At 38.2% G+C, this 12,120-nt stretch overlaps 1 non-coding gene across 1 annotated transcript; it reads right to left on the bottom strand.

The window, feature by feature from the left end:
* Positions 1 to 9,489: 9,489 nt before the first annotated feature.
* Positions 9,490 to 9,596, bottom strand: LOC138088834 (U6 spliceosomal RNA). Its single transcript, XR_011145742.1, has one exon. It is a non-coding gene; the product is annotated as a U6 spliceosomal RNA (small nuclear RNA).
* Positions 9,597 to 12,120: the final 2,524 nt, after the last annotated feature.

Below are 12,120 nucleotides of genomic sequence, written 5' to 3'. Positions count from 1 at the left end.
AATGAATCGCCAGTCCAGTTTCAATGCATGATACTGGATGCTTGGGGCTCTTGCACTGGGATGACCCAGAAGGATGGTACAGGGAGAGAGGTAGGAGGGGGTTTCAGGTTGGGGAACACGTGTATACCTGTGTCAGATTCATGTTGATGTATGGCAAAGCCAATACTTTATTGCAAAGTAATTAACCTCAAATTAAAATGAATAAATTTATATATTTTTAAAAATAATAAAATATAATAAAAATAAAAAATAAAAAAACATTCAAAAAAAAAAAAAAAGAAGAACTGGACATGGAATACAGACTGGTTCCAAATAGGAAAAGGAGTACGTCAGGGCTGTATATTGTCACCCTGCTTATTTAACTTATATGCAGAGTACATCATGAGAAACGCTGGGCTATAAGAAGCACAAGCTGGAATTAAGATTGCCAGGAGAAATATCAATAACCTCAGATATGCAGATGACATCACCCTTATGGCAGAAAGTGAAGAGGAACTAAAAAGCCTCTTGATGAAAGTGAAAGAGAAGTGAAAAAGTTGGCTTAAAGCTCAACATTCAGAAAACAAAGATCATGGCATCCGGTCTCATCACTTCATGGGAAATAGATGTGGAAACAGTGAAAACAGTGTCAGACTTTATTTTGGGGGTCTCCAAAGAAGACAATGTCACCCCACTCCAGTACTCTTGCCTGGAAAATCCCATGGATGGAGGAGCCTGGTAGGCTGCAGTCCATGGGGTCGCAAAGAGTCAGAAAAGACTGAGCGACTCCACTTTGATTTTTCACTTTTATGCATTGGAAAAGGAAATGGCAACTCACTTCAGTATTCTTGCCTAGAGAATCCCAGAGATGGGGGAGCCTGGCGGGCTGCCGTCTACGGGGTCGCACAGAGTTGGACACGACTGAAGCGACTTAGTAGCAGCAAAATCACTGCAGATGGTGACTGCAGCCATGAAATTAAAAGACACTTATTCCTTAGAAGAAAAGTTATGACCAACATAGATAGCATACTTAAAAGCAGAGACATTACTTTGCCAACAAAGGTCCGTCTAGTCAAAGCTATGGTTTTTTCAGTGGTCATGTATGGATGTGAGTGTTGGACTATGAAGAAGGCTGAGCACTGAGAACTGATGCTTTTGAAGTGTGGTGTTGGAGAAGACTCTTGAGAGTCCCTTGGACTGCAAGGAGATCCAACCAGTCCATTCTGAAGGAGATCAGCCCTGGGATTTCTTTGGAAGGAATGATGCTAAAGCTGAAACTCCAGTACTTTGGCCACCTCATGCGAAGAGTTGACTCATTGGAAAAGACTCTGATGCTGGGAGGGATTGGGGGGCAGGAGAAGAAGGGGACGACAGAGGATGAGATGGTTGGATGGCATCAGTGACTCGAAGGACATGAGTCGGAGTGAACTCTGGGATTTGGTGATGGACAGGGAGGCCTGGCGTGCTGCGATTCATGGTTTCACAGAGTTGGACACGACTGAGCGACTGAACTGAACTGAACTGAACTGAGACAATATTCCAGTTTGATTCATTTGTATGTAGCTGTCCACTTCTCCCAACACTGTTTACTAAACATTCTGTCTTTTTCTCCTTTGTATAATCTTGTATCATTTGTCATAGATAAGCTGACTGTATATAATTGATCTCTGTGTCTGTTTTTGTGCCAGTATAGTGGGGTTTTACGTACTGCAGCTTTGTAGTATAGCTTGAAATCAGGAAGCATGATGCCTCTTTCTCAAGGTTACTTGGGAACTTGCTGGAAAACAAGTAGTTATGATTCTGTGCTTTCACTGCTGGGCACCTGGGCTCAATCCTAGTTGGGAAAGTGGGGATCCCACAAACCACATAGTGTTGCCAAAAAATAAATAAAATAGAATAAAATAAGATGAGAAATTCAAATCATAAAAAAGAAAGACTGCTTGAGATATTTGGAGCTCTTTTTTATTTCCCTACAAATTTTAGTATTTTTTTCAGTTCTGTGAAGAATGTCTCTGTTATTGTGATACAGATTGCATTGAATCTACAAATTGCTTTGGGGAATATGGTTATTTCAATGATATTAATTCTTCCAATCCATAAATGGAGAAGGCAATGGCAACCCACTCCAGTACTCTTGCCTGGAAAATCCCATGGGCAGAGGAGCCCAGTGGGCTGCAGTCCATGGGGTTGCTAATAGTCAGACACTACTGAGTGGCTTCACTTTCACTTTTCACTTTCAGTCATTGGAGCATGAAATGGCAACCCACTCCAGTGTTCTTGCCTGGAGAATCCAAGGGATGGGAGAGCCTGGTGGGCTGACGTCTATGTGGTCGCACAGAGTCAGACACAAGTGAAGCGACTTAGCAGCACTTATCCTATCCTATTTATATGAATTCATTTATTGGTAGTAATAGGTTTTTGTTAGTGTCCTTAAGTTTTCTTCTCTCTCTGAAATTCAATACATGTATTTGTCAAATCATTATGTTGTACACCAGAAACTAACATAATATTGTATGTCAACTGTATTTGAATTTTTAGAAAAAGATTCTTTTTGCACAAAAAAGAAAGTAGATATATTAATTTTGTGATTCTAGCAGCCACGTGTGTCATCAAGAAATCCATGTTTCTCATACATGAATCGATTTCAGTAAGCATATGCTTCCCTTAATAGCCCTGCCAGGGAAATCTGGGTCTGCTACTAAAATCGGATAGCCATTCAGAGTAGGTGGATTCTACTATTGTTTTAGCCTCCTTTCCTTCCCCAACACTTTTCAGGAATAAGAAGTTAGTTGAGAACCAGTATACCTTCCTTACTCAGATGTATCACTTATTCTTGATGTCCTTTGACCATATAAGACAAAACATCTTGATATGTGGTTGTTTCCTAGACAAAAGTTTCCTTAATGTGTGCATTTTTAAGGAACTGAAAACATCTGTTAAAATAACTAGCCATAGCTGAGATAGAAACTGAACTAGAAGCTGCCAGACAGTACACATCTTTAAAATCTGTTTACTTTTAGATAAACTTGCTCGTTCTTTCTCAAGAAGATATAGTAATGTAGCTAACTAGGTGGAAAAGGTTTTTTTCTTTGCTATTTGTTAGTGGTTCCTATGATGAACATTGTGGATTCATTCAGTCACATAGCTACTGAAAACCACATTAACTTCAAGTGTTTTTCTTAGATTGAGGAACAACTTAAGACAAATTTATAAAATAGGTGATTTATCTTTAGCCCATATTCACATCAGGGCTTCCCTGTTCACTTCAGTCATTTCTGAAGATTTTTCTATTTCTTTACTGTATAATCTTACCCTTATCATTTTCAGTAACTACCAACAATTAAACCAAGAAACTGTGCATGTAGGCTTGCTCAGTCGTGTTTGACTCTTTACAACCCTATTGAGCCTGTCAGGCTCCTCTGTCCATGGGATTTTCCAGGCAAGAATACTGGAGTGGGTTGCCATTTCCCCCTCCATGGGATCTTCCTGATCCATGAGTCAAATCCTCATCCCCTGCGTTGGCAGGCAAACTCTTTACCACTGAGCCACCTGAGAAGACCACACAAACCAAGAAACTAATTCTTGCCAAAGTGATAGTTGCTAAGGTTTATGTTCCTATCCCTTTCAGAGTTCATTTTCTACTTTGTGATGTATGAGTAAAATGATTTTTAAGACTAAAGCATATTTCTTTCAAATTAATGTACATTTTCCCTTTCAAGTTCTAAGATTTGAGGAAACTATTTTGGCACAAAAATATACTCAGTATGCAGAAAACCAAGCACCATATTTCATCTGTTCTAAAGTCGAGTCCTAATTATGTACTGCTCTCTAGATCTCCAAACAAGATTTATACAAAGAACCAAAATCCCCAAGTTCAGAGAATATGACATCCCCTAAATGGCAAGTATCTTAGAAAATAGGAATTTTTGTGGGCAAATTGGGTTTTCCTTGTGGCTCAGCTGATAAAGTATTCGCCTGCAATGCGGGAGACCTGGGTTCGATCCCCTAGTTAGGAAGATTCCTTGGAGAAGGGAAAGGCTACCCACTTCAGTATTCTGGCCTGGAGAATTCCGTGGACAGTCCATGGGGTCACAAAGAGTAGGACACGACTGACTGACTTTTGGCAAGGACCAGAGGATTCTATGCAGGAAGACAGATCTCACACAATGTGGGCTTGGAGGAGGAGATGAGGGAAATTCAGAGACTGAGATAACTAGGTCCATGAGCTAATGCAAAAAGGATCGTGGCCAGGAAGATGGCATATGTTAGAAAAGTTTAAGAAGGCATATTGTTTTCAGAGCATTCTGGAAGGAGTTAGCAAGACTTACTTAGAGAAATGGAAAAAAAAAAAACTTAGTCTAGCATCACAAGTAAGATCAAAAGCAGTACTCCTATTTCTGAAATATCTAGAGTACCAATTATGAACTCTGACGTGAGGGAATATAAGTGAAAACTAGCTGAAGGGACTTGATCAAAGGAAATGAAGTAAAAGCCAAATAGTAAGAACTCTGATCAGAATCAATATCTTCTGAATTTCCACTCCTGGCCATGATATAGTAAACAACCAGATTTACATTTACATTTCCTCGACAGTAATAAACTGGCCAAAGTATATGAAGCAACAGCTTTCAGATATTGGACAGGCAGCACAGGAAAATGATTCTTGAGAGAAGGGAAACAAATAAGATGAGACCTACAGTTGCCATAGCCTATACCTGGAAGGACCAGTTCCTGAGGTCTCACGATTCATTCATTTCTGTTCATGTCTTTCTGTCTTTTTTTAATATCTGTCTTATTTTTTAATGGTCTCATGGTATGGTCTTCATAATTCTATTTATTTAAAATTCTAGAATATTCAAAGTAAGCTACAGTGGTGGTGCTGGTGGTTTAGTTGCATCCAACCCATGTGACCCCATGGACTGTAGCTGACCAGTCTCCTCTGTACATGGGATTTCCCAGGCACAATACTAGAGTGGGTCTCCATTTCCTTCTCCAGGAGATATTTCTGACCCAGGGATCGATCCCAGGTCTCCGGCATTGCAGGCAGTCTCCTGAATTATAGGCAAGTCTTTACCAACTGAGCTACCATGGAAGCCTGTAAGCTATAATGATGTAAACTAAAGCATTGTTTAGTTTGAACATTAATGTCAAAACTCATCAAATGATACACAATGAATAAGGTTTATTATCTATCAATTTTTATCCATAAAAATATAAACAATAAAAGATGCAATGAATGCTCATTATTTGGTCCTTGTCTATCTACATTCCTTCCCTCGGTGATTGTAGTAAAATGAATAACACTTAAAAGATACCAGGCCCTAATCCTTGGAACCTGGCACTGTTACCTTATTTGGGAACAAAGGTCTCTGCATATGTGCTCAAGTACCACGATATTGGAAGAGCTATTGAATTTCCTTTGTGGCTCCTAAATGCACTCACATATACTCAACTATGAGGGAGCCAAGGGGAGATTTAACAGACACAGAAGAGGATGAGGCAGTGTGGTCCCATGCCATGAAAAGAGAAGCTGAAAGAAGCAAAAAACAGAGTATCTAGAGCCTCCAAAGGGAGAGCAGGCTGATGACACCCTAATTTTGTCTCAGAGAAACTGACTTTGGACTTCTGGTCTCCAGAACAGTGAGAATAGTTTTGTGTTATCTCAACCCATCGAGTGTGTGATACTTTGTTACAGCAGCCACAGGAAACTCATAGAATTATGTTACTCATTCCCAAGTATTTAAATACACTTCATATTCAGAAATTATTTGTTTTTGTTTAGTTGTTATGTCATTGCTGATTTAAAATCTTCTTTATCATCTTCTCTTCTGAATTTAAATCATGAAATTCAGTTGTCAACATGCTATCTACCTGTGGAAAGTTTCAGTATTTCCAAAGTTGAACATCTTTCCCCCAAAGCCTGCTCTATGCTCAGCTTTCCCACCTCACTTGATACCAAATTTTTCCCTCTGATTGCAAAAAATTCTTATCAGCATCAAATCTCTTCTTTTCTCTTCACCACCAATATGTAGTGTGTAAGGGGATCATGTCAGTTCTACCTTCAGAATGCCCAGAATCTAACCACATATTATCACATCTACTATACTACTAACTGAGTTCAAGTCACTACTATCTCTCACCAGCATAAAATACCCAAAGCTCCCCCCTTCTACCCTGCTCTTCCCTAGTCACCCGGTAGCACATGAATAAGATCCACTCACAACTTAGGTATATATCAGTTCAGTTCAGTTGCTCAGTTATGTCCGACTCTTTGTGACCCCATGAATCGCAGCATGCCAGGCCTCCCTGTCCATCACCATCTCCCGGAGTCGACCCAAACCCATGTCCATATATATGTATATCCCTTCCCTTGTGAGCTTCCCTCCCCTCACCATCCAACACTTCCAGGTCACCAAAGACCCCCTGGCTGGTCTCCCCATGTTGTATAGCAGCTTTCCACTAGTTATCTATTTTATACACGGTAGTGTATATATTCACATTGATTATATACACATTCACATTGCTGTATGACAGAAACCAACACAACATTGTAAAGCAATTATCCTCCAATTAAAAATTCCAAAAAGTTAAAAATGAAGCCACATCTGATTATAATGATTCTCTGTTGAACTCAGAGTAAGTATAATGTCTCTCCATAGCCTACCTAGCAGGCCCTGCTTAGCCTGGCTCTCCCCTCCCTTTTCTGACCTGGTCTCCACCCTTCTATCCTTCACCCACTCTATTCCAATCATGCTGGCCTCCTGGCTGACCTCAGACACCCTGTCTTAGAGTGATTACTTAACTCTTTCACTTGAATACTCTTCTCCTGCATAGATTTCCAAGTTTGTGCTAAAATATCAAACTCTCAGTGCAGTCTGTCCACATGATCCTATTTAGTAAATTAAAGCAAACACCCCCACATATCATACTCTTTTCCCCTTATGCTACTCTATTTTTTCTTTTTCCTTAATACTTATAATCCTTTTATAAACTATATAATTTTGCTTATTTATTATTTTTTATTTTTCATTGTTTCCTTGATACTGGAAAGTAAGCTCCTTGAGTAAGAAATGCTTTTCTCCCTGATATATCCCAAGTATACAGAACAATGGCTACTTCAGCATACACATTCAATACAACTCACTGAATGACTAACTTAATAGATAAATTAATTAACATTAAAGTTAATCCATATTCTCTGTCATTTATTCTCACTTAAGTAACATGAAAAATCCAGGATCTGACAATATTTTCTTGACTATGAACTTGTAAGAAATTAATTTTGCTATTGTTTCAGTTAGTCTATGTGCAAAATACCCTATCCTGTTACTCAACACCATGTCATTCATATGAATACCTCTTCAAATCATGTAGGTAGAAGAAAACAAATTCACCTTTATATTTTTCAATAGTTTGGAACCCAATTCTCTTTAAACTTCCTAAAATGCAACACATTTTCAAAATGGTAATTCTTTCAGGTTAAAATATTGAAGTAAGAACTTGAAATGACCCATAAACTTGCAAAAAAAGTTTTTACTAACTGAAGAAAGTAGCCTAAAATATAACTAAATTTCCTGACCCCTTAAACAATCATGTGAGCACTTAACTTCATACAAATATTCTGCGGAAATACAAATTCCCTCAGCAAAAACTATTGTAAAACAAAGTATGTTTTCATGACAGTGAAAAATTATTCTGTGTTTTGACAAGTACATTAGGAAAAAAGAAAGACAGCAGAACACAGCACAATTCACTTTAAAATTCTATACTAGTTCAATATGAAGTTATTAGACATCTATAAATTTGTTCTGCTTTTGAACACCAGATATAATTAAAAGTTGTGAGATTTAATGACATACCACTTCCCACTGCCTTTTCATAATTTAGGGTTTTGTTTGTTTGTTTGTTTTTTTACTTTATTTTACTTTATAATACTGTATTGGTTTTGCCATACGTTGACATGAATCCACCACGTGTGTACATGCGTTCCCAAACATGAACCTCCCTCCCACCTCCCTCCCCATAACATCTCTCTGGGTCATCCCCGTGCACCAGCCCCAAGCATGCTGTATCCTGCATCAGACATAGACTGGCGATTCGATTCTTACATGATAGTATACATGTTTCAATGCCATTCTCCCAAATCATCCCACCCTCTCCCTCTCCCTCTGAGTCCAAAAGTCTGCTATACACATCTGTGTCTTTTTTGCTGTCTTGCATACAGGGTCGTCATTGCCATCTTTCTAAATGCCATATATATGTGTTAGTATACTGTATTGGTGTTTTTCTTTCTGGCTTACTTCACTCTGTATAATCGGCTCCAGTTTCATCCATCTCATCAGAACTGATTCAAATGTATTCTTCTTAATGGCTGAGTAATACTCCATTGTGTACATGTACCACAGCTTTCTTATCCATTCATCTGCTGATGGACATCTAGGTTGTTTCCATGTCCTGGCTATTATAAACAGTGCTGCGATGAACATTGGGGTACATGTGTCTCTTTCAATTCTGGTTTCCTCGGTGTGTATGCCCAGCAGTGGGATTGCTGGGTCATATGGCAGTTCTACTTGCAATTTTTTAAGGAATCTCCACACTGTTCTCCATAGTGGCTGAACTAGTTTGCATTCCCACCAACAGTGTAGGAGGGTTCCCTTTTCTCCACACCCTTTCCAGCATTTATTGCTTGCAGATTTTTGGATCGCAACCATTCTGACTGGTGTGAAGTGGTACCTCATTGTGGTTTTGATTTGCATTTCTCTAATAATGAGTGATGTTGAGCATCTTTTCATGTGTTTGTTAGACATCTGTATGTCTTCTTTGGAGAAATGTCTATTTAGTTCTTTGGCCCATTTTTTGATTGGGTCATTTATTTTTCTGGGCTTGAGCTGCATAAGTTGCTTGTATATTTTTGAGATTAGTTGTTTGTCAGTTGCTTCATTTGCTATTATTTTCTCCCATTCAGAAGGCTGTCTTTTCACCTTGCTTAAATTTTCCTTTGTTGTGCAGAAGCTTTTAATTTTAATTAAATCCCATTTGTTTATTTTTGCTTTTATTTCCAGAATTCTGGGGGGTGGATCATAGAAGATCCTGCTGTGATTTATGTCGGAGAGTGTTTTGCATATGTTCTCCTCTAGGAGTTTTACAGTTTCTGGTCTTACATTTAGATCTTTAATCCATTTTGAGTTTATTTTTGTGTGTGGTGTTAGAAAGTGATCTAGTTTCATTCTTTTACAAGTGGTTGACCAGTTTTCCCAGCACCACTTGTTAAACAGATTGTCTTTACTCCATTGTATATTCTTGCCTCCTTTGTCAAAGATAAGGTGTCCATATGTGTGTGGATTTATCTCTGGGCTTTCTATTTTGTTCCATTGATCTATATTTCTGTCTTTGTGCCAGTACCATACTGTCTTGATGACTGTGGCTTTGTAGTAGAGCCTGAAGTCAGGCAAGTTGATTCCTCCAGTTCCATTCTTCTTTCTCAAGCTTGCTTTGGCTATTCAAGGTTTTAAAAATATGGAGCACTTCATGAATTTGCGTGTCATGCTTGCACAGGGACCATGCTAATCTTCTCTGTATCGTTCCAATTTTAGTGTATGGGCTGCCGAAGCGAGCACCATAATTTAGGGTTTTATATGCAACTATTAAAACTGCTTTCTTTTTAAGTCAAAGGACTAGGGAGAATGAAGACATTATCTTCATTCCTTCATAATTTAGGTTGCTATCACTGTAGATTCTAGGATGTAAAATTTTCTAACATTTGGGAGTATAAATAAAAAACACATTTATACTTCTCTCTGTACTGCATGGTACCTAAGTAGAGCTACACATATAGTTGATATTTAATAAATACATATTAAACAATAATTGAATAAGGAGAGTTACCTTGAGATATACCTAAATTTCTTAATAATACTTATGCAAATACACTAAAAATGAATTTTTTCAAATGCCCGCTTATACATGCCTCCTGCTTTCAGCTGTTGTTCTTCAGCTACTATTCCCATCCACAGACTTATTAATCCCACAGACTTATTAATACTTCTTCCATTTTGGGGCACAAATTTTGTTTCTCTTTTATCAAACATACAAAGGCAATTATAATAAATGGATCTGTTCATTTATATCAGTAATTTTATATACTATCCAGTCCATATTGAATAAAGTACCATCTCAAGATTTCAATAAATTTTTGACACATGGACTTACTGTAACCTAAAAGTAGAAGTGACATTTCATGATATTTAACCACATGGTCTTCAAGGTTTTTTTTTTTCAAACCAATGATAAATGTTACAAAAAGATGATATAGATTGCTCAGTGTACTAGGTTGAAGATTGTCAATCAAAACTTCATGTCTTTCCTAGAACCTCAGGATTCGACCTGATTTGAGAATAAATCATTTCAACTGTAATTAACTCAATTAATACAAGTTTTTACTGGTGTGGGGTAATTATGCAATACATTCTTATGAAGAGGGGAAAAATACATTCGTGTGAAGGAGGCAGAGTTTAGATGATGCAGCTACAAGTCAAGGAAGAGCAAGAATTACCTGCAACCACCAGAAGCTAGGACAATGCAAAGGTCTGCCCCTAAAGCCTCAGAACAAGCCTGGCCCTGTCAACACCTTCCATTCGTGTTTCCAGCTTTCATAACCACAAGAGATTAAAGATTTATATTTTTAAGTTACCCAGTTTGTAGTACTTTGTTACAGAAGCTCCAGAGAACTAATGCTCTTGGTTGTTTTTCAGTTGCAAAATCATATCTGACTTTGCAACCCCATGAACTGCAGCACACCAGGCTTCCCTGTCCTTCATTATGTCCCAGAGTTTGCTCAGACTCGGGTCTATTGAGTCAGTGATACCATCCAGCCATCTCATCCTCAATCGCCCCCTTCCCCTCTTCCCCTCAGTCTTTCCCATCATCAGGGTCTTTTCCAGTGATTTGGCTCTTTGAATCAGGTGGCCAAATTATTAGAGCTTCAGCTTCAGCATCAGTCCTTCCAATGAATATTCAGAGTTGATTTCCTTTAGGATTGACTGGTTTGATCTTCTTCAGTCCAAGGGATCTCAAGAGTCTTCTCCAGCACCACAATTGGAAAGCATCAATTCTTCAGCACTCAGCCTTCTTTATGGTCCAAATTTTACATCTTTACATGACTACTGAAAAAAAAAAACATATTTTTAACACTGTGGACCTTTGCTGGCAAAGTGATGTCTCTGATTTTAATACTCTGTCTAGGTTTGTCATAGCTTTTCTTCTACAGAGCAAGCGTCTTCTAATTTTGCGACTACAGTCACCATCAACAGTGATTTTGGAGCCCAAGGAAACAAAATTTGTCACAGTTTTCATTTTTTCCTCATCTATTTGCCATGAAATGATGGGAATAGATGCCATAATCTTAGTTTTTTTGAATGTTGAGTTTTAACCCAGGTTTTCACTCTGCTCCTTCACTTCATCAAGAGGCTCTTTAATTCCTCTTCACTTTGGTGGTGTAATCTACATATCTGAGGTTATTGATATTTTCCAGCAATCTTGATTCCAGCTTGTATTCATCCAGCCTGACATTTTCCATCATGTACTCAGCATTCAAGTTAAACAAGTAGGGTGACAATATACAGCCTTGATATATTCCTTTCCCAATTTTAAACCAGTCCATTGTCTGGTTTAACTGTTGCTTCTTGACCTGCATACAGGCTTCTCAGGAAACCTGTATACAGGTAAGGGTGTCTGGTATTCCCATCTCTTTAAGAATTTTCCAGTTTGTTGTAATCCACACATTAAAAGACTTTAAGGTAGTCAATGAAGCAGGGTTGTTTTTTTTTTTGTTTTTTTTTTTTTTTTTTGTTTTTTTTTTTTTGAATCCCCTTGCTTTTTCTATGATCCAGCAGATGTTGGCAATTTGATCTCTGGTTTCTCCACCTTTTCTCAATCTAGCTTGTACATCTGGAAGTTATCAGTTCACATATTGCTGAAGCCTAGCTTGATGGAAAATTTTTGCTCAATTTATGTCCAATATAAAACCTACAATTTACACTGTTATTTCATCCCCTTTCACAGTCCCCCTGAGTGAAAAACTGGTTGACTTAGTAGTTTTCTGTTACAAGAAATATATTAATAGCTCAAACTTTGGATATGACT

This window comes from Capricornis sumatraensis, chromosome 11, assembly GCF_032405125.1.
Source record: "Capricornis sumatraensis isolate serow.1 chromosome 11, serow.2, whole genome shotgun sequence".
NCBI lineage: Eukaryota > Metazoa > Chordata > Mammalia > Artiodactyla > Bovidae > Capricornis > Capricornis sumatraensis.
This window is presented reverse-complemented; position numbering and strand designations above follow the sequence as displayed.